Source organism: Myxocyprinus asiaticus, chromosome 21 (genome assembly GCF_019703515.2).
Source record: "Myxocyprinus asiaticus isolate MX2 ecotype Aquarium Trade chromosome 21, UBuf_Myxa_2, whole genome shotgun sequence".
Lineage (NCBI taxonomy): Eukaryota > Metazoa > Chordata > Actinopteri > Cypriniformes > Catostomidae > Myxocyprinus > Myxocyprinus asiaticus.
Window position 1 is genome coordinate 38373096 of NC_059364.1, and position 23350 is coordinate 38396445.

A 23350-nucleotide genomic window follows, 5' to 3' on the forward strand; every position below is an offset into this window, starting at 1 on the left:
TCAGCGGGTGAAATAAACGTAAAAGGCTTCGTAAGTATTCACGTTGCATATTTGGTCAAATCAGCCTTTTAATTACTATGTGCAGTGTGATACGGTTTTATGCGGGCCCACAGTAGTCCAACCCCTCTGCACTTTGCGGTTTAGGGTGCGAATTTCGTGTAATATGGCACCAGGGGGCTCCTGACTAATTCTTCAGAAACCTCTTGTTCCCCTCTCCCGTTGACAGTTTTATAAAGTTGTAAATGAGGTTTTTACTGTATATTTGCGCAAACAGTGCTTTTTTCCCATTTAGACTGTTTTATTAATGTTTCATAGGAAGTCTTGGGCCTTTAGTGCGAATAAAAGTTGTTTAAAGAGGAGTTAAAAGGATTATATCTATCTATATCTTCTGTCTGTCTTTCTGTCTATCTATCGTCTGTCTGTCTATTGGCTGTCTATCTAGCTATCTGTCTGTCTGTCTATCTCTCTATTGTCTTTCTGTCTGTCTGTCTGTCTGTCTGTCTGTCTATCTATCTATCTATTGTCTATCTGTCTGTCTATCTATCTGTCTGTCTATCTATCTATCTATCTGTCTGTCTGTCTGTCTGTCTATCTATCTATTGTCTGTCTGTCTGTCTGTCTGTCTATCTGTCTGTCTGTCTATCTGTCTATCCATTGTCTGTCTGTCTGTCTGTCTGTCTATCTATCTATTGTCTGTCTTGTCTGTCTGTCTATCTATCTATCATCTGTCTGTCTGTCTATCTATCTATCTATTGTCTGTCTGTCTGTCTGTCTGTCTGTCTATCTATCTATTGTCTGTCTTGTCTGTCTGTCTATCTATCTATCATCTGTCTGTCTGCTGTCTATCTATCTATAATTTGTCTGTCTATCTATCGTCTATCTATCTATCTATCTATCTATCTATCTATCTCTCTATCTATCTATCAACTACTCCACAATTTGACCCCTGAACCTGTAGTATTTCTAAATGTTGGCGCAGTTATTTCACAGTGAGAAAGAGAGAAAGAGATCTTCAGAAGAAGATTTTATTGTTCAGTTGTAGTCCAGTATGCACACCTATTTATCACGTTTTTTCATTTCTTTTTCACTGCCAAAAGAAAATCTAAAAATAAATAAATAAATAAATAAATTGTCAAAGTAAATGTAATTTCAGATCATGGTTCACTAGAAATAATTTAGAGCCTCTTGAGCATACCGCTTTAAATTGCGTTTCTAAAACTCCATCATTACTCACATAACTCTACATTACTGGCTTATTACTAATCATTACTTACTCATTACAGTGTTAGGGAGCGAGTGGTTACATTTCGGACATAAGCTCTGCCATCCTCCCTTGTGCAAGGTAGCAAGTAACTGTTTTTTTGCTGGTGAATCAACTGTGTCCAACACGCCTTCCGGTGTGAATGCGGTCCCTTGGCACCCGACATTATATACCAGAAGATCCTATTCATCTGCAAATCGCGGTGGAATGACGTAAGCCTAATAGCTTCTCTGTGATGAGGTTTTGAATAATGTCTTATATTATTTATTTTCCTAGTAATGTTCACTCTAATAAGTTGGTAATTTAGACACCATCATAAATACTCTGAAAGTGTCTTTTTACGCACTTTTATACTTTCTTTTCAAATGATCATACGTCCCTAGGGTGGGTCTACAGCTTGGCTTCACACTTGGCACTTTGTGAATTGTAGCTTTATTCGTTTGCTTCTTTCACAGTCGCTTTCTTGTTTATGCCTTGTCACTCACATTTACAGCCTTTCTCTGGACTGCACTGACTCGCTCTATCTGAGCAAAATCAGTTTTGCCGGCAACATTAGCCATGCAATCATGAGTAGGTAGGTACCTGCTAACATCAAGGACATTCTACATTTGACTTGTAAAATTTGTTTATGACTCACATATGCTTTTTACGGCTTGTTTCTGGAATCTGGCATTGAGACGCATCATGCAGTTTAATTCAATCTATTTGGGTAATAAGCCAGTTACATGAGTTTCCTCCCACTACAGATTTTTGGTTTGTCAGAGTTTTCCACAATCTAGGTTGTGTAAGTGCATGCATATCTGAATTGTTAACACTTTTAAGGAGGCACACACTCAAATACTATCTGTCTGACTGAAGAGGTAGCAGCAAGTAGGTCTTGTGTTCATGGAAGTGAACTGACCCATCGGTTTCACTTCCACTATTGGGCCTTTGCAGAACTGAGCCCTGACCTCCAATACACAAACACACTGCTCAGATCACCGTGTTAAGAGTGGGTGTGCAAATGCATCAATGCATGCCTCTGATCAATTTGCTTTTTAAAAAAGCTAATTGCAGTTGGTCATGGTCACGCCAACACTAAATCTGTACTCTGCAGAAAGCTCCACTGATTTCTGCAGATCTGGAATACTTGACATTCACAAAGTTCCATACATCCCCTATCCCTTCATTCGTTTATTAAACGTCTTGGCCGATTTGATAGTGCTTTTTGCTATCAGTAAAAGTGTTTTACTCTTTTGTGCGTTTTTTCTGCTATCTTGACTTTTTTCGTACTGAAATAGGAAGTTTGCTGCGGGGGATGGAGGTGGGGGGTGGCATAACAAAAGGGTAGGCCCGTATATCGGCTTTAGTTAAATCACATGGGTGAACCATGATTTACTACCTACAAGTCAGTTGCAGGTGGTATTAGGGGGAGGTACATTCTCATTCTGGAAACTATTGCATTGGACAAACATTTGGATAGCACAAGATGAGTCATCAAAATGTTTGGTCTGTTTTGTTCTGTGTAAATTTTACAACCTGTAACCGCAAAATATAGGTGAAAAGTCACGTGAGGGAAGACATTGCCTCAGTTTCGCACTGATTCATTCAATATGCTGTCAGTCATTCAATGCGAAAGTGCCTGCCTCTCATGCTCTCGTCCTCGCAGCGGGTCTCCGCAGATTGCTGTGAATGGGACGAGCTGATGGAAGTGGAGAGACTATTTACAGAGTAAACAACTAACCAACTCGGACATCACCACTTTTGGTCACGTCCAAATTGAAATGAACTTAAAATGTTTTAAAACATTAAATATTCTGGGACTAAGCCGGTTTTTAATGAGCACTTGTTTTAAAGTTACAGCTCCGTGCCATCATGCGGTGTTTACAGAGGAAGAGATGACTAATGAAATAATTGTCAAACAGATAAGACATACATGAAATATGCTTGATGCTGTATTATTGTAGGTATTATTTTTGAAGCAATGTAAAAAAAGTTGTAATAAAACACATAAAGTTGATGAGACTTTGATTTAACTTGATTTGGCATGATCTGTAATATGCACATACAAAAATATTATAGTATTGTACACCAAATAACAGTGTAAGATAAAAGGTATTTCACATGCCTTCCTATGCAGAAATCTGGGCCCATATTCAGAAGGATTTTTATCTCATCATTAGAAGTTTTCCAAAGAATTCTTAGCTAGGAGCTTTTGCTTAAAACCTATTCACCAAACTGCTATGGTTGATGTCACATTTGATTAACGCGCTCTTTTAAATCACCCTCCTTAAACCAGCCATAGTGCGCCAGTACGCTCACCACACACCAGCTATTGGTGGAGAGAATACATACATGCATACATACATGCATACATACATACTTACATACTTACAGTAGGTAGATAGATAGATAGATAGATAGATGGTTGGATGGATGGATGGATGGATGGATAGAAAAGAAAGACTGATGATAGATAGATAGATAGATAGATAGATAGAAAATAAAGACTGATGATAGATAGATAGATAGACAAACAGACAGACAGACAGACAGATAGATAGAACCTTTTATCTCCAGTGTAATTGGGTTGTTTCAGTTTTTGGGAGAGGTATCTTCATCTCTAACTAAGGTTACAATAATGAAAACACCCTCGCGATTCAGGAGATCACTGTCAACATTATAATATTTATAATATTGTATTATTAATGCACGTTGACTCAATTGTGATTCAAACAGTCAATGTCATAATAATATTCTAATATATATTTTCACTCTTAGATGAAAATCTTACGAGTCCTATAATTAGGAGTGACACGCCCTTCATTTCTAAATTTCCATGTTAGGAGCTACTTTTAGCCTTAAAAACTTTTGTAAATACGGGCCCTGATATACAGTATGGCCATTAACATATAAAACCATACATTATTGTATGTGTTTTTTTTTTTGTTGTTTTTTTTTATACATATATAGCTATGTATGTATGAGTTTAACCTGAAAACTATATAAAAATCAATTGGAACTAAAATATGAATTACCATTGATGGCACTCTGCCTCCTCATAAAAGTCCACCACATGCCACTAATGTTTAGGAGTACACTAACATATGGATGACCTCAAAACTTGGCCTAAAAGCCACAAAACTCAAATTTTGAAGCCTTTAAAACTATTCAACAGAATTCTGCAAATTTCCCAGGATCTTTTGTGAATCCTTGGAAAAAAGGACTTGCTCTCACTTCTTGTTGTGTTATGGACTGTTCTTTGAGAAATGCAGTAAAATACAGAGAACTCTTCCATTCTGCTACAATGCTGAATCTCATGGACCGGTTAAAGAAGCTGGGGCAGTACAATGTACTGCACAATATATCTTAATCTATGAAACTGTGCCACTATAGTCAATTCATTACCAAAGCAATGCTAAATCATTGGCTTTTGCCGAGCTCAGCTCTATCCTGTCCTGGTACAGTGGACCACAGCATTGATCATACATGAAACTCAGATCTTTTCTGCATGACTCTGGAAATGAAAACTGAAAGTGTTGAAAATCTGTGGCATCATCGATAATAGAGGCAAATGATATCTCAGAAGTGTTCAGTAGCTGTGTGAGATTTCATGTGTGATATTCCCTGTGGGATGTTGTAATATCCAACAAATCTGGCTCTGTTTGGATGAGAGCGTGTGAATGTGCATGCTCGTGTCGGCTTGGATGCTTCTCATACTGTCAAATCATTTTACAGTCTTGTTTGTATTATCACATAATCGGATACAAGCAGAGCATGGGAACACTTCAGAATTTAGGCAATTGCTGTCATTATGACTCTGAGATCATTGTTGTTGTACTGTAGTTGATCATTTTTGGCACTTTGAATTTACCACTGCTATGTATTTTAGGCCTCCAGTAATGTGTATTAGTCCAGAGGAGCTATTTCTAACCTGATCTCATGAAAACTCGTACATAATTTACTAATTGTCTATTTCGTAAGGTCTCACACAATGTTGTTTGCATAAACTCGTATGACTTCATCACGTGCAAATTCCCAGAAGCTGTTGTGTGTGACTGAAGCAAGTAATTTTCACGTATTAGATGGAAACGATGTCCAGCGACATCATTGGCTATAGTGAAATTTGTCGGGATTCAAACGAGTGCAGTCGCACGATATCATACGAATTAGCCAAATTTAGAAAAGTCGTACGAATCCTGATGATTTCACCATGAGAATGTGTTGGCTATTTCTCCTACATTTTTGTTATTTTCGTTAACATTTGAAGGGTGGTGGTAACTTAGTGGTTACAAATCTGGGTTGGTAAGAGAATAGGCTTCCAAAGGACATTGGTTCACACTTATTACAAGGGCACCATAAACTGAAGAGTGCCTGGGATCCTCTTTATCATAATGGTGTTTTTATTGAATCATTGTTGTGCCTTCAAGCAGAGCACTAAACCAGGGGTATTGTCCCTGCAGTAAGTGTACTCTAAGACACTTTGAATGAGAAAGCATTTGTTAGAATGGCAAACAACATTTTTAAACTATTACTTTTTCAGCTATCTGTTTTTTCGATATATAGTTTTATGTTTGGGAACATTATTCAATTTAATCTAGGGGTGGGTAAAAATATAGATTTTTTTTCTGATGCATCGCAATCTTCATTTTAACAATCTCGATGTTGGTCTTAAATCCCAAGATTAATACTGTATGCGCAGCCCTCTACAATAAGAGGAAACGGCTTGCATTAGCAACCAAATTTTGTGCTATGCAGCTAAAATGTATATATTTTCCAACTGGCTGATATATGTTTATATTTCACTGACCAGTGTTTGTGTAGTATAGTGGTGGAGTATTCAGCTTTCACTGCATGTTGAGAGTCAAAGTTGTTCCGTATAATGTGTGTTCAAGACGAGATCCACGCGACCCTTTAGTCAATTAATAATGTCTCTGTTAATACCCTTTCTGTTCTTTACAGTCAGTTGTTGATCAAAAACAACCAAAATTTTTTTTTAATTCTAATCATACATTGACAGATGAGATAAAGCCATCTGAGTCCTCTATCGTTAACTTACGTTCATTTAAAGACACTGTTTACAAAAATGCTTTTTTTGTTAAATAGATTTTAGCACAAATCTGTGTAAATACTTGAAAATAGTAAAAAATTATGCAATTAAACAATAAACAAAAAATAATATATAAAAAATATAATGTCTTATTTATTGATTGAATACATGGATTTGTTAATTTTTAAAAAGCCAAAATGTGATCAAAATAATGAAAAACGAATCAGATCTAATTAGTAAAATTACAATTTTTGTAATTTACCTAGTTAATAATTCCCCTGTATGTTTAACAGCATTAGCTGGAAGAGAATATATTTTATATGTAAGCAATAGGGACATTATAACTGAAATATACCCAGATGAATTGATATTGAATCGAATCAAATCAAGTAGCAATCAAATTGAATCGAGAGCTTGTGAATAGGAATCGAATCATGAAATCTGTATTAATACCCAGCCCTAATTTAATCAGCCTGATCATCTCATGAAGATTACAAGTGCTTGTAGTGGTTATTTCACTAGGAAACTGCCACGATATGTGCAACAAGCCTGTACAAATATGTAGGTATAGTAATGTGATTCTATGAAACCAGGTTGAATTTAATCATGTTCAAATAATTTTTCCATCAATTTCCTTAAAAATGTGTACAATTGGAAAGCTTAAATTAAATGACATTTACATTGGGCCATATGTTTAAAATACCACAAGCACAAGCAATTTTCTAAATCTGTTTTTGATACACATTATTACTTGCCAGAGACAGTGTTTTAGAGCGACATATCTCCTCGCTCTGAAGGGTAGTGTGGCCTTTAGATATGAGACGAGCTACTGGCCCTGGCATGTCACCTGTGAGCGATGCATTTGCGTGAAGCAGACGCGATGCTCAAAGGCTGATGCACAGACCTAGCGGAAACCCCTGCCCCCGTTAGTGCAGATGAATGCTCTCAATGGGCAACAGGAGCAGTCAACCATGCTAGGCCATGCACTTCGCTCTGTAATAAAGGTGATGAATTTAATCATGGGAGCAGCCTCCGCCACAGTACAAGGCCCATAAGGCAAAGTTGTGCTGCTGACATCCATAGAGAACAGAATCAGTTACTGTTTAAAAAGAGACACTAATAGAAACAGAGATGTATGTGGGCCTGTAAGGCACTGTATTATTTTGTGATCATTTATGGTTTGTTCACCAAATTGTTCTTTTATGAAGTCATGAAAGGTTTCTAAATGACTGACCATTGAAAGGTAGTAATTAGAAATATATTACATTTAAATTCCTAAGCCTTCAAATCCAATGTACAACCATTTTTAATTGAATTCAAGATATTCTATAGTCTTTGGATGTCTTGTGTAACTCATGGACCACCTACAGTCGGTTCAATGGTAGACTGGTGCATTTTGCACTCAAAAATTACATGTGCAGGCTTAAATTGGCAGTTTTGATCTGATTGGCTGCTGCCACACTGTACCTGTCCGCATGTAAACAAAGTTGTGTTTATAAGATACCAGGATGATACAATAAGTGCTTTTGATGAAGCACTTAGCTCTGGATTTACAAGAGTTTGCCAGGTTAGTGGCATCAAACCTTTGAAAGATATATATTTTTAAATATTAGTTTTGTCTGAGGCACTTAACTAAGCAAGAAACCAACATATCCACGTGCTAAATTGTATCTACTTTGTTTTCTGAATTTTGTAAATGCATTTCCTATGCTTTGTTTTCTTTCTGTGAAATGGTCTGTTATTATTACTCTACAGATGAGCTTTGGTTAGATATACTGTATGTTAACTGTTTAAAATAAATACATTTTAAAAATCTTACCTATAGTTGTCAATAAGAAAAAGCATGTTTAGTATGTTAAATAGTACTCAGAAGCCCCATTGTCACAACAGTACTATCACAGTTGTAGCTAAACAGGGAAACAAAGCTCTTCCATAACTGTTGGTTCATCACTACCCAGACAGGACAGACACTCTAACAGAGGTTAATTAATCACACCCACAGATTCGCATCTGAAAAAAAATCCTGACATGGGGCTTATAATCACACTGATTTGATATCACTTAAAACTTTGCCTTTTAAACTAAAAAAGTTGTTTAATTTTAGAAAGAGCTATTTCTCGAAAGATCCTTAAAGTTTCCATGAGGACCGGAGAGCCCCATGCTCAACTGACAATTAGTCTAAGTGGCTGCATTGATCACCTAATTGGAGCAATAAATTAAACCTGAGGAGTTTTAGTGGGGTCAAAGTCAATTTATCCAGAATTAACTTCTTTAGGACTCTGTCTTTAGTTCTGTAGTTGTCCTTTCTGGGATGCTTTACAATTCCTCTCACTTTGTGGCATTAGAGGAAGAGGAAATGAGCTGTGTACTCATTAAGAGCTAGAGAATGGAAGAGACAGGTGGCTTACAACAGCAGAGACACAGTATTACCATTTACTGAGTATAATGTATTTTATTAATAAATACAGTGGCGTCAGTTTCATTTGAACATTACTCGTTAACACTGTTGCACTATTGCTTGGACATTTTAGCTTGTAATGTGATATACATAGTTTGGATGGCTATACTATAATATTCAGTACAATGTTTAAGCTTATTTATGTGCTGTGATACAATGCAGATTTGTGAGTGGGTCAGTTATTGATTTATATTTAGGCCTGGGTAAAAATATAGATTTTCCAATGAATCACAATCTTCACTGACTGATTCTTAAAATTCTTATATCGATCTTTTAGTCTATATGCTTTCTATTCTTTACAGTCTGTTGTTAATCAAAAACAACAAAAATATAAACATTTAATTATAATTACACATAGCACAAATGCGGTAGAGAAGTCGTGCAACACCACTTTAATTAATGCTCGCTAAACTGCTGCTATTCGTATCTATGTAAAAAATAAACGTGTTAATATACTGTATGTATACATACACTCGCTGAGAACTTTATTAGGAAGACCTGTACACCTACTTATTAATGCGATTATGTAATCAGCCAATCGGGCGGCAGCAGTGCAATGCATAAAAGCAGGCAGGTACGGGTCAGGAGCTTCAATTAATGTTCACATCAACCATCAGAATGGGGAAAAAATGTGATCTCAGTGATTATGACTGTGGCATGATTGTTGGTGCCAGACGGGCTGGTTTGAGTATTTCTGTAACTGCTGATCTCCTCTAGACAGTCTAACAGTCTCTAGAGTTTTCTCAGAATGGTGCCAGAAACAAAAACCATCCAGTGAGTGGCAGTTCTGTGGACGGAAATGCCTTGTTGATGAGAGGGGTCAACTGAGAATGGTCAGACTGGTTAGAGCTGACAGAAAGTCTACGGTTACTCAGATAACCACTCTGTACAATTGTAGTGAGCAGAATAGCATCTCAGAATGTCAAAACTTGAGGCGGATGGGCTACAGCAGAAGACCATGTCAGGCACTTTATTAGGACCATAGTATATAAACAGTATACTTAAAACACTTAAACAGACTTATGCACCCGTTACATCTCTCATCTTTCTAGAGCTTCATCTAATGTATGTATCCGAGGTATTTTCTCTGCCATGTGAATCAGTCAATTATAAGTATATAACAACATACATTATAATAATATTAATACTATAACATTAATAAATTACACACAATAAAAACATTATCTATCTTTAATATACATATCTGTTTTGGATATTCAACATTACTGATTTAGCAGCAAGGTTCTCTCAGGATTTTATCTGTTAACATTTTCAATGCATTTTGTCAATATTAAACAGCCGTTTATAAAGCATCTGGTGAGAATTGACTTGTACTCTCAAAGAGATGATTTACCCCCAAATGAAAATTGGGTAACACTTTACAAAAACAATTCCATTTGTTAACGTTAGTTAACAACATCAATTAACATGAACTAACAATAAACACCATTTTTATATAATTTATTAATCTTGGTTTATGTTAATTCCAACATACAGTATATTTATAAATTTTCACACATTAAAATAAAAAGTTGTATATGTTAACATTAGTTGATGCACTATGAACTAACAATGAACAATTGTATACTTTTAGTAATAAAAGCACAATCAACCAAGATTGATAAATGCTGTAAAATATTGTTATTGTTAGTTCATGATAGCTAATGCATTTTCTAATGTTAATGAACCTTATTGTAAAGTATTACCAAAAATTCTGTCATCATTACTCGCCTTCATGTTGTTCCAAACCGGTCTGACTTTCTATCTTCTGTGGAACTCAAAAGGAGATGTTTGGGAGAATGTTAGTTTCAGTCTCAATCCACTTTTATTTTATAAAAAATAAAATAAAATAAAAAAAAATGCAGTGACAGTGAATAGTGACTGTGACTAACATTCTGCCAAAAATCTAATTTTGTGTTCCTCAGAAGAGAGAAATTCATACAGGCTTGAGGGTTAGTAATGATTTACCGTCTTTCTGCACTGTGTTCTTAATGGAGGCTTTTCTTTTTTTTTCTTACGTCCTTTCTTTTGTTTCTGTCTCCGGACAAGTAACTTGTTTACTCGGTCAAGTGAATGATCAATTTACTTCTCTGAAGGACAAGCACATGACAATGCATAATGTCGAGCCCTGCATTCTCACAGAGGTGATGGCCCAGAATGCATTGTGCTGAAATCCAAGATGAATTACAGTGAAATACTGATTATAAATATACTTATATTTAAATCATTATTTAAATACACTACCGGTCAAAAGTTTTGAAACACTCATTCTTTATTATAATTTTTTTTTCACATTTTAGAATAATAGTAAAGTCATTAAAACTATGGAATAACATAAATGGAACTATGGGAATTATGTTGTGACTAAACAAAATCCAAAATAAATCAAAACTGTGTTATATTTTAGCATCTTCAAAGTAGTCACCCTTTGCCTAGAATTTGCAGACATGTACTCTTGACATTTTCTCAACCAACTTCTTGAGGTATCACCCTGGGATGCTTTTTAAACAGTATTGAAGGAGTTCCCATCTATGTTGGGCACTTATTGGCTGCTTTTCTTTATTATTTGGTCCAAGTCATCAATTTCAAAAAAGTTGTTTTTTTTTTAATTATATTTTAGTTTTGTAATGAAATAAATTAATATGGTGGCACAATTATATTTTTTGTCTACAAAACTCATTTCAAACATTTAAGCATACACCTTCAGATCAAAAGATTTTTAAGATCATGAGAAACATTTCAGTCAAGTTTTTCAAAACTTTTGACCGGTAGTGTATATCAATAAACAATATTTCAATCAAATCAAAATTGTCATGGGTAAACATTTTACCCAGTATTCATGTTAGTTTTTTTATGCTTATTAGAGTACTGCATCATTAGCTTAGCAACATGCTAACGTCAAACTATTGGAATCAACTGTGAGTCGAGTCTCCCGTGAGGAGCACTATTTGTTTGATGCACAAAGTTGCTGCCTATTTAGAGCCTTTTAATCCAGCCACTTATAACATTACATTTCAGTTAGGATGCTGTCTGTGCAGGCAGTAATCATTTCAATTCTTTCAATGTCACTTCACTGGCCTCTTAGTTTTACAATCGTCAGGTGAAAGATGATTATAGTGTTACTCTGTGACTGTTTACTCTTTAGTTACTTTGTCTTCAGGTTGTGAGTTTGCAGCCGGTTGCAGGCAGATTCCTGGGATGAGTTTCACTTCTTACATTCTGACACCCATTGTGTGCCAACATGATGCAAAGCCAAGTATAGTCATATCGCAGCTCTTTCTTTTCAAGTATGCAATGATATTTTGAGATCTGAAAGCAGGATAGTACTTTCTTTGTGATCAGAAGCAACTGTGACTGTGTGCAAGTGATTTATGAGGTTATCTTTGTAAAAGCATCAGAACACAGGTTAAGCTATTGGCAGGCTCTCCTTATATCTCCCTGTCACGAGATAACTAGAGGGGTCATTAGAGCAGAGGTGAAGAACACACACACAGACTGTCATCTGACTGTATTAGAACACAGAGGTCATGGGGTCATTGTGTCATGAGGTTGTGTGCTCTAGTTCTTCTCTCTCCAGATCAGCAAGTCAATTTGAATGTAAAAATCAATAACGTGACATTTGTTCTCCCCATCCACTTTCTCTTCTATCAGTTACTCTTTATATTATTGGAGATTATTATGGCCGGCTTCCTGTGATGCCGTCATTATTAGTGAATACATCAGTGTTGAGCTTTATAATGCATTCACATCCCTCATTTTAAAAGCACTCTCTGTAATAGAAACTGTTCCTCACAGACTGCTGACTAAGTCGTCCAGGCCGCCATGGGCTCACAGAGAAAGTGGGTGAGAGCAGAATGTGAATAGAATGCACCTATATGGACAGAGTCATATTGATTCCAAAGTAAGAGGGCGAATGAACAGGCAACATCTGAGCTTGTGTATGTCAATAGATTTTGGTCTCTTGTCATTCCTTATCCTCAACCATTGCGTCAGAGAATGAAATCCTATAACCTGAAATAATTCATATTCCAATGAGCTATACAGTGACTCTTACATGTTAATCAAAAAGCTTTTTTCTTTTTTTTTCTTTTTTTTTACTGTTAACTGCATGTAAATGTAATATTTGTCACTGGGTTGGGGACCATATTGTTAAAGCAGACGTGTGATTTTTGCAAAGTTAAAATACTTTCTCCTATCCCAGCTTAATGTGCAGAAACGACTAAAATTAAACCATTCATAGAATGATTTTCCAAAAAGGGGTAAACAGTCTGCTTCTTTAGTGCTTTCAAACATGTCTAGCAATGTTATGATTTTGGGATGGACAATCCCTTTGCTTGACTAATGATAGACAAACTCCATTGCAAAGATAAAAAATAACATAGTCTTGTTTTCAGTCTTGAAAGATATGATAAATATGGCGTCTACCCTGACTTAGGTCCATAATAGGGGTGTAACGTTTCTCTGTAAAAAACCAAACCTTACGGTTTGCCAACCATGGTTCGGTAAGCATTTGCTCCGCGGTTCATCTCTAGTTTAATAATGCATCTGGATCATATATTTTGGCCAAGAAAATAAAGCGGCAAATAGACATGCACAGTTGTAACCTCCGCTAATGCGCCTGTATGACTCTGTAGATGGACACACTCCACCTGTTTCACATGGGTCAACTTTCTACAAAGAGAAGCTGTCCTATTAACTGTTAGTATGTTAAATCAGTTGATGATATCACAGTTCTGCATGCGTTAGTTGGCAAAATGGCAAGCGGAGAAAACAAGCCACAAGAGAGAAGCTCCTGTGTCATTTAAGTCTCCTGTCTGGGAACTTTTTCTTTATGTAGTCAATTACAACAACGATGGTCAAAAAAAGTTTACAGAACAGGCACTGTTTGCAGACTTTGCTCGACGTGAGTGCCGTATACTGGTAATACACCGATGTTTGATTATTTATGTACACTGACATCACCCGAGGATATATAGCGCGCTGTGTGCTCAGAGCCACAGGTGAGCCCGAAACTGCACACAGACACTTTACATTCCATCTTTAAACAGGCACTCGGTGCTAGTTCAGACAGACATGAAACAAGAACTTAAGCGCTTGGGGTGGTCATAGCCAACGTTATGTTGCCCTTTCTCTGTTGATGAAGATGTGGGATTTCCGCTTATGATTAAAATACTTGAGTTACGTTACGACATCCATTCTCATATTCATTTTAATAGCAAGTTTTTTTCCTCATGTTGTGATGTACAGATTCTGAACATTGAATATATGTTGAGTTGAGTTTGAAATGCACTTTATGTTGATGCATGTAGTGTAATAATGCAGGTATTAGAGAAATGTTTTTTTTAGTTAAGGACCCTAACGAAAATTAATTTCCATATAGTAACCTTGATTTTACTATAGTATTGTAACCATGACAGTAACCATGTTAATTTTGTGGTTACTATGATTTTACTACAAATACAATGTTTAAACTATGGTTACTGTAGTAAAACATGGTGATTAGTAGTGAGGGCAAATCTCTTGAAGTGTCTGTTACCAAATAGAAAATTTTTACTTTGGATTTGGCAGTAATATTTTTTTCCCCCCTGAACATAACAAATATCATACCGTACTGAAACTGTGGCCCTAAAACCGTGATACAAATCGAACCGTGAGAAATTTGAACCGTTACACCCCTAGTCCATAAGCATGCAAGCTTGCCTGATTAAAGGAATAGTTTACGCAAAAATGAAAACTGTCATCATTTACTCATAACCATGTCGTTCCAACCCAGTATTAACTCTTTATTCTATGAAACACAAAAGGTGATTTGAGGGAGAATGCACGAGCAGCTCTTTCCACAAAAAAGCACCATAAATATTATAAAAGTAGACCATATAACTCGTGCTCAAAGTCTAAAGCCATACGATAGCATTGTGTGAGGAACAGACTGAAATTTAAGTCGTTATTCACTGATCAAATCTTTTCCACCGCTGCAGCTCTCAAATATTTTAGGCAATTGCATTTTTAAACATAATTGGTCATGTAAAATCTGAGAAACAATGTTGTAAGTCCAACAGTAAAGTCAAACTTGACACAACATGCACACGCATGAATATTATTTGAGAGCTAATTTTCTGTTTTTAAATATTATTGAGAGGAATTTGTGAAAAAAAGAAATTGGACATCCCATTTGCTATTATAAAATCATATCTAGGGCTGTCAACTGATTAATATTTTGAATGGAATTAATTACATAACAGTTAATTAGGGCTTTCGATTTAACACGTTAATTCAGTGCGAGATAAAAATAATGCGTAAAAAATGAACACAATTAATCATGTCCCTGGACCATAATAAGGAATATTCATCCAACTGTGCAATTCAAGTTTGAAGTACAACCTGTTTTCTCCAGGGGGCAGTAAGTGAAAACTCCAACTGTTTAGGCAAGGTACAGCTTATACAGAGAACAAACCACACTTACTGAGGGCAGACAACACAAGATAAGAACACTCTTGTGCTGAAACACAGCTTGATGTAGCGCAAATCTGAACAGAGGGATCTCATGCTTTTCTAAGTTTAGGTAACTACATTTAACTTGACACAGCAACCAAAAAATTCTATGTTTATGACGCAACACAACCAAAGTGAGACACTCCAAAAAGCATCCGTCTGACGCAGGTACATTGATGTGTCCTTAGAAAAGCACTTATAATAAATTTAGGACAGACTGATGAATTAAATTGCAAAATGGATTGCTTTGAACTTCAGGCCAATGACTGGCCTATGTTCAGTAATATTGAAATAAACAATATATTGGATTTTATGTCCATTTTTTGTTTTGTCTTATCAATGCTTTACTCATTTCCACAATAATGTATTGCATTTTAATTATCTGAATATTTTTTTATATATATATATATATATATATATATATATATATATATATATATATATATATATATATATATATTATCTATACATTTTTTAATATAACTATTTATAATTATTTAATCATTATATATTGAATTATTGTTATTTGAGGGGCTTTCTCAGCAAATATTTACATATGTCATTCATTCAATGAATTAATCAGCATACCATCTAATTATTGGACAGCCATACAATTAAATGAATTAATCACAATTAATCACATATATCAGTATTATATACAGTTTATCAATATTTGCTGAGAAAGGCCCGGAAATAAAGATAATTTAATATAAATAATATATAATAATTAAAATACACATACCACTCTGGAACATCACCATTTCTTCTAATAACACTTATTAAGCATTTAGTCACTGAAGACACAAGTTTATTAAGTTAAAAAGTGGAATTTCCCCTCATTCATCCATGATGCAGGTCATCAGCTGCACAATTGTACAGGGTCTTCATTGCCATATTGTGTGCTTCATAATGCATCACACATCCTCAGTTGGAGATGGTCAGGACTGCAGGCAGGACAATCTAGCGCCCACAGTCTCTGCTTATTCGGCCAGCATGTGGTTTGAAGTTGAAAAGACGGTGCTGGATGGCAGTATATGCTGCTCCAAAATGTTTACATATCTGTCTGCATTAATGGTGCCCTCACAGATGTGCAAGTTACCCATGCCATGGGCACTGACACATTCCTGGCCCATACAGACACTGGTTTTTGGACCTGACGCTGATAACAGCTTGGATTTTAAATGTGAACTCATCGGACCATAAAACACAGTTCTACTGTCCTGCTTTCCATCAAAGATGAGACCGAGCCCAGAGAAGTCGGCAGCGCTTCAGGACAGTGTTGATGTAGGGCTTCTGCTTTGCATAGTAAAGTCTTAACTTGCATCTGTGGATGCAGCGGCGTGTGGTGTTGACTAACAAAGGTTTACTAAAGTAATCCCAAGCCCATGTTCATGATATCCATTTCAGATGATGTTTTTTAAGACAGTGACATCTGAGGGATCAGAGATCACGCACATTCAGAAGTGGTTTTCGTCTTGCCCTTTACGCACTGGGATTTGACCAGATTCCTTGAATCTTTTAACTATCTTGTGCACTGTAGAGGGTGAAATGCCCCAAATCCTTCCAATTTGCCTTTGGGGAACATTGTTCTCAAAGTGCTGGATTATTTGCTGAAGCATCTGTTGGCAAATTGACAAGTCTAGAAAAATCCTTGCTCTTGAAGGACTAGGCTGTTTTTGGAGGCTCCTTATATACTGCGACACGATTGCCTCACCTGTTTAACATCTCCTGTTTCACACTGCCTTGTTATTTTAACTCGTCAAATTGTTATTAGTCTTAAATTGCCCTTGTCTCAGCTTTTTTGGAGTGTGTTGCAATCATCTGATTTGAAATGACTGTTCATTTTCAAAAAAACTATGAAATTCACAAAGTAAAACATCATATAATGTTTAGTTGTAGTGTTTTCAATTTAACAAAGGGTGAATAAAATTTACAAATCACTACTTTTTGTTTTACTAGCATTTTTCTTACTGTCCCAACGTTTTTGGAACTGGGGTTGTATATATATACATATATATATATATATATATATATATATATATGCTGTATAATATTATAATTCAGCTTGATTTTGCATTATTGCATTATTGTTGCAGATGAGTAAAGCACTGATTGGTCAACACAAAAAGTTGCTTTAGAAGTCAATATATTTTTAATATATTTCAACATAAGCCTACAGTCACAGCAATCCATTTTGCAAGGGAGTTTGTCAATCTGTCCTGTTCCCACAGAAATCGTTTTTGCGTTCTGTCTGCGCTATTATTAATTGTTTGGGCTATTTACATATGCGTCAGACAGACACTTTTGGAGTGTCTTACTGGTTTTTCAACGTCATAAACGCTGCATTTTTTGGACGCTGTGTCAAGTTAATAGTTGTTGAAACTTTGTAAATTTGGTCCTGAGATCCCTGCGTTATTCAGTGTCAGAACGCGACCTGTGTGACCGGCCTCATTCTGTGGATGCATTGCTTGTAAGGTTTGATGAGAAGCGCTGACTGCTCGCTACTGATGCGTCTCGTAAAAACACAAAGTGAATCGCTCCGATTCAAATTCAAACATGAATTGCTCCGATTGTAGGAAAATGTGGTCAGGGAGCATGTTTAATTGTGTTAATTTATTTAACACATTATTTTTTCTATTATTATTCACTCTAAATCAACGTGTTAAATTGACAGCCCCATATTAACGGTCAGTCAGCTGTTAATATTGTCCCAAATAACTTGTCTGGTAAGAGAATCCAGTTGATATATTTTTCCACCAGAGCACCATGTCAGCATGTCTTGGTGTTGCTCAGAGCTGTTCTTTGTCGTTGGGCTATTTTTTCAGTCTGCTCCAGATTCAAAGGTAACGCTTGGTCAGATTTAAGAATTGTTGCTGCTCGGGTAGTAAAAGGAGATTGATGTGTTTACCTTTCGTCAGCAGCACAAGGTGCAAGGTGTGGGAGAGACATTTAATTGAATCTTTCCTCTTCTGAATGATTTTCAAATGTTCTGGGCTGGAGCCCAACAGATGCCTTTTAAAGGACACGGAGGGACCATCTAATGTGTCATCTATTAGACTCTTCTGCTTAATATAGATAAAGAGCAATCCCAGCCATCTGAGAAATGATCGATTCCCTTACCTACTTAGTGTAATTTATCTCATACCCTTTAATAACCAAAATGTGCATTTTAATCCTTTGTTAAAGGCTAATGGCTCTCGCAGGTTTTTATATAATGTCAGTATGCAGCCAAAATGTCCCTGTTAATGGGGCTTGGTTAGTTTTTTAGTAGAGTTTTTAGATGTTGTTGAGGGGGCTGAGTTTCTTATTTATCAGAGTTGTTGTTGAGGAGTTGTGCAGCAGGATTTTCAGGGATAATGGAAGGGCTTGGTTAGCTGTATAGCAGGGTTTTGCTGTGAGTATTTAGGATTTGGGTAGTTCTAAGGAAGTGCCTGGAGGCATGTGGTGTATGCGTTTGTGTGACAGAGCAAACCATATGCTGGCCTCCATGTGGAGCCCAGCAGAATGTCGCTCCTGCTGCATATAAGCACTCATCGCTAAGAGCCGTCATTTCCTCTGTGTCAGCACCTCCTGAGGAAGCACACACATACTCAAAATAAGCACACACACACATACTTTACACACCGGAGTTGCCCCGAGGCCTTGGGCTGCCTCTTTCTGGCTGATGGGATAACCCCCCCACCCCCCCCCACCCTGTTTATTTAAATGCCACCGGTACCATTCTGAAAAGGAAGGTGCTGCCTTGCACTTTTAAATAGGGCAGAAATCGTTACATGCAACAGAGCAAGTAGACAGATCTAGGCTTTTTAACACTCAAGGGCATTTGCACAGGGGAACAAGAGCACAGAAATATATGAACATGCAAATTTATTTTGGAATATCCACTCAGTTCGTAGACCTGGAGAGAGATGCTGCTTCTTTGACTCCTTCAGTTTTTCTTTGTAAATGGCTTTTCACACTACTCTAAACCCTGGGTTAACATAATTTTTAACCCCATGTTAAGACCATCTTTAACTCTAGGTTAGCGTAATTTTAAACTCCATGTTGATGCAACTTTTTAATCCTGGGTTAGTGTCATTTTAACCCCATGTTAAGGCCACATTTAACTATGGGTTAACGTTGTTTTAAACCCCATGTTAAGACCACCTTTAACTCTAGGTCAACGTAATTTTAAACCCCATGTTGAGGCCACTTTTAACATGGGGTAATGTAATTTTTAACCCCATGTTAAGGCCATATGTAACTATGGGTTAATGCCATTTTAACCCCATGTTGAGACCATTTTTAACCCTGGGTTGAAGTCATTTTTATACCCATGTTAAGGCCATTTATAATCCTGGGTTAACGTCATTTTAACCCCATGTTAAGGCCTCTGGGTAAACATAATTTTTAAGCCAATGTTAAGGCCATTTTTAACCCTGGGTTAATGTAATTTTAACCCCATGTTAAGGCCTCTGGGTAAACTTTTTTTTTTTTTTTACCCCATGTTAAGGCCGAGTAGGTAAACATAATTTTTAGCCCCATGTTAGGGCCAGCTTTAACTCTAGGTTAATGTCATTTTAAACCCCTTGTTGAGGCAGCTTTTAACCCTGGGTTAGTATCATTTTAACCCCATGTTAGGGCCACATTTAACTAAGGGTTAATGTAATTTTAAACCCCTTGTTGAGGCCACATTTAACCCAGAGTAATTTTATTTTTAATCCCATGTTAAGGCCACATTTAACTCTGGGTTAACACCTTTTTAACCCCATGTTAAGGCCACTTTTAACCCTGGATTGAAGTCATTTTTAACCCTGGGTTAAGGCCATTTTAACCCTGGGTTAATGTAATTTTAACCCCATGTCTGGACCACTGGGTAAACATAATTTTAACCCCATGTTAAGGACACTGGGTAAGCATGATTTTTAACCCCATGTTAGAGCCACTTTTAACCCTGGTTTAGCATTGTTTTATCCCAGTGCTAAGGCCAATTTTAACACTGGGTTAGTGTAATTTTAACCCCCACCGTAAGGCCACATTTAACCCTGGATTAGCGTTTATTGTAACACTTTAAGGCCACTTTTACCCATGGATGAATGTTATTTTTAACCCCATGTTAAGACCACTTTTAACCTTGGGTTAATGTAATTTTTGAACCCCATGTTAAGGTCACCATTAACCCTCAGTTAATGTCTATTTTAAAATGTTAAGACCAGTTTAACCATGGATGAATTTAATTTTTAACCCCATGTTAAGGCTACTTTAGAACTTAGGTTAATGTAATTTTATCCCCATGTTAAGGCAACTTTTAACCATGGGTTAAAGCAATTTTTAACCTATGATCGGATATTCATGAGCCATACCGTTAGAAAAGTCTTAACTCATAAAATACAATAATCACATTAGTTTGACTGTGTTTTTTTAGCCACCTCACGTAACTCTGAGGATTTTTTCAAGATCTATGCATAGTGTTAGGGCTCATTTTAACCAGGATTAAGCGATTTCCATGTTCTGTTTATGTTTCATGAAGTAATAAGCAAAGTCACCAAGTAAAGAATATATAAGTATCATTTTTGTTGGGTTATTTATTAATTCATGAAACATGAACAGAATATGGGAAATGGCATTTTGTTACAGCAGATAATCCCGAGCCCCAAAACAATGTAATAAATTGCAGAGATGTTGAAATAATCCTTTCAGAGCAACATGAGCTTGGCTTGCAACTCTAGTCTGGCTGTTTTTTATTTTATTTTTTTCTGGTGATCGGCTAATAATATATCAGCTACCGATATATTATGCACCCCTAATTTTACCAGTAACATATGACCATACGCAAAGATGGCAGCCTTCATTGTGCATACTTCCAGGGGTTCCTGCGCCCATCCAAGCACCACCATAGAAATGGAAGCTAATGGATTGCTCTCTCTTTAACCTTGGCTATGAAACCATGCCAAAGGTATAGTGCCAAATACAGTATGAAACGTTGCAGTGTTTGAATGTAACATATTCCTGGAGCTCAAATGATACATGGCACTAGGAATGCCAAGGTCACGGGTTCAAATCCCACTGAATGTACTGTAAGAACTGGTCAAATGTATACATGTACCTTGAACGCACCTTGATGAAATTAATGTAACAGCCAATTGTTCATCAACAGACAACCAATCAGTAAGTGAACAGCAATATGCAAAAGAACCTTAACCCAGGACTAACTATACATAAAGTGTAAAATCTCAAAAACTTTAATTACTAACCCAGGGTAAAGTATGAACCGTGTGAAACATGGAACAAGATAATCCAGGATTATGTTAACCCAGCATTTAAAATGACCCTGGGTTAACAATTAGAATTGTGAGAAGCCCATATTGCTTGTGTTCCATTGCAGTAACGGGAGAGACTGAGTGTTTTTTTAAACGCACTGATGCCTGCTCTCCTCTACAGCACACTGAGCTTATTGAAGTGGGTCTGTGCCAGAGCCGGTGATGCAGGCAATGTATCCCCCTCCTTCCTCTTTGCTTTTCTCTTTCCTCACTCATTTCCATGGTGGGGCTTGTGCCACTGAAGCATTCCCTGCTTTTTCCGGCGCATTCTGATGGATTTGTTCCCTTAAGGCTCAGGTGGCCGTTGTCACTGTCTGTTGATGTGACCATGCAGGAGAACACAAAGTGTTGCGTCAGTGCAGTCAGTACATTTCTAGTCTCTCACACACTTAACCAAAAACGAATGCATGCTTTCCACATCCTTGTCACGTCTCGTTCTTAAAGCTTTGGCAATTAATGGAGTGTGAGTGTTTTTCATTACGATAGATGGTACGACATGGAAGCCCACAACCTCCCTACTGACATACTGACGTCCAGTATGCTGGTTAACCTTGATTAGTTACAGTCTGTGTTGTGTTCATGAGTGGGACTGGGTTAGCAGCTCTTCAGCTGAGCCAAACGTTATCTTGCTGACTCACTGTTTACCATGACAAGATTCTTGGAAAGATACTCTGAAGTTCTTTCGTATTGCTAATTCAGACGTCAATGGTAGCATATATGCTTTAGGTAACAGTTAATTTCAGCTGTTTACTTATTTACAGAAAATATTACCCAGAGAAATGTCTAATTTTGCTGCTCAGAGGTTGTTTTTCAGAGCCCAAGAGACTTCATCAGGCAATATTGTTTCAAGATGCTTCTAAAATTCTTAGAAGAAATAAAAATAGACAAAAAATAGACAATTGTTGATTTACAGTAAGAGTATAGAGCTATAAAACTAATGTAGATAGCTAAGGTCAGATATTTGTTGTCTTTGAAGAAATTAATGAAAAATGTTTGAGTTCATATTAAAATGACTGACTTTTGATTTCAGATTTTGGTATCTTTGCAAATCTGAACCCAGTTGGAGACAATGAGCATATTTACATGCATGTTCTAACACTGATTATGCTTAAAAAGCCAACAACTTTTAAAGTTATGCCTTAAATGGGTTTCCTTCATCTTGGTAAGGTCATAAATGGTTGAAGCATAAACCGATCGGTGCACGTAGATTTTTGCACATTACCTATATTTCACGTAGCATATAAACACCTTATCCAGTATGCGTAAGCGCATGTCTGTTTACATTTTGATGTCAAAAGCAGAGAATAAGCTGATGATTTCAAATCTCATGTAAATGTGGTTTTCTAGCGTTGTCTGATTTTTTATTGTTTTTAAGCATATTGTTATGAGCATATCAGTGAGCAATTAAATGTGCTTATTGTTGATAATTTTTGGCTGACATCACCAAGCTCTCTTATTTTTCAGCCACTCCCCTCCAACCATCTGTTATATACAATAGATAAAATCAAGTCCCATCCTATATTTTTTTTCTCATTGAATATCCTGTTTCACTTGGAAATGTCAATTTCTCCCACCTTGCTTGTGCCTCATGATTGGCTATAATCACAGGCACTAAGAAACCAGCATCCAAGTTTGTTGCATTTGTCTGTCTTCAATTGCTTGCATGTCTCTCATGTCTTATCTCTGCCATGCAGCTCAAAAGTTTTGTTTCTCTGGATGAATCCGAAAGATTCTGCTTGACTTTAATTTCTGTTCGTTTCATCCACACCAGCAGGCATGTTTTCTTTTTTCATCCGAGCACTGGTGAGTGT

At 36.6% G+C, this 23350-nt stretch overlaps 1 protein-coding gene across 6 annotated transcripts in view; it reads left to right on the forward strand.

Moving 5' to 3' along the window:
- LOC127412298 (protein quaking) overlaps window positions 1–23350 on the forward strand; it is a 138436-nt gene that overhangs the window by 1516 nt on the left and 113570 nt on the right. The window lies entirely within an intron of this gene.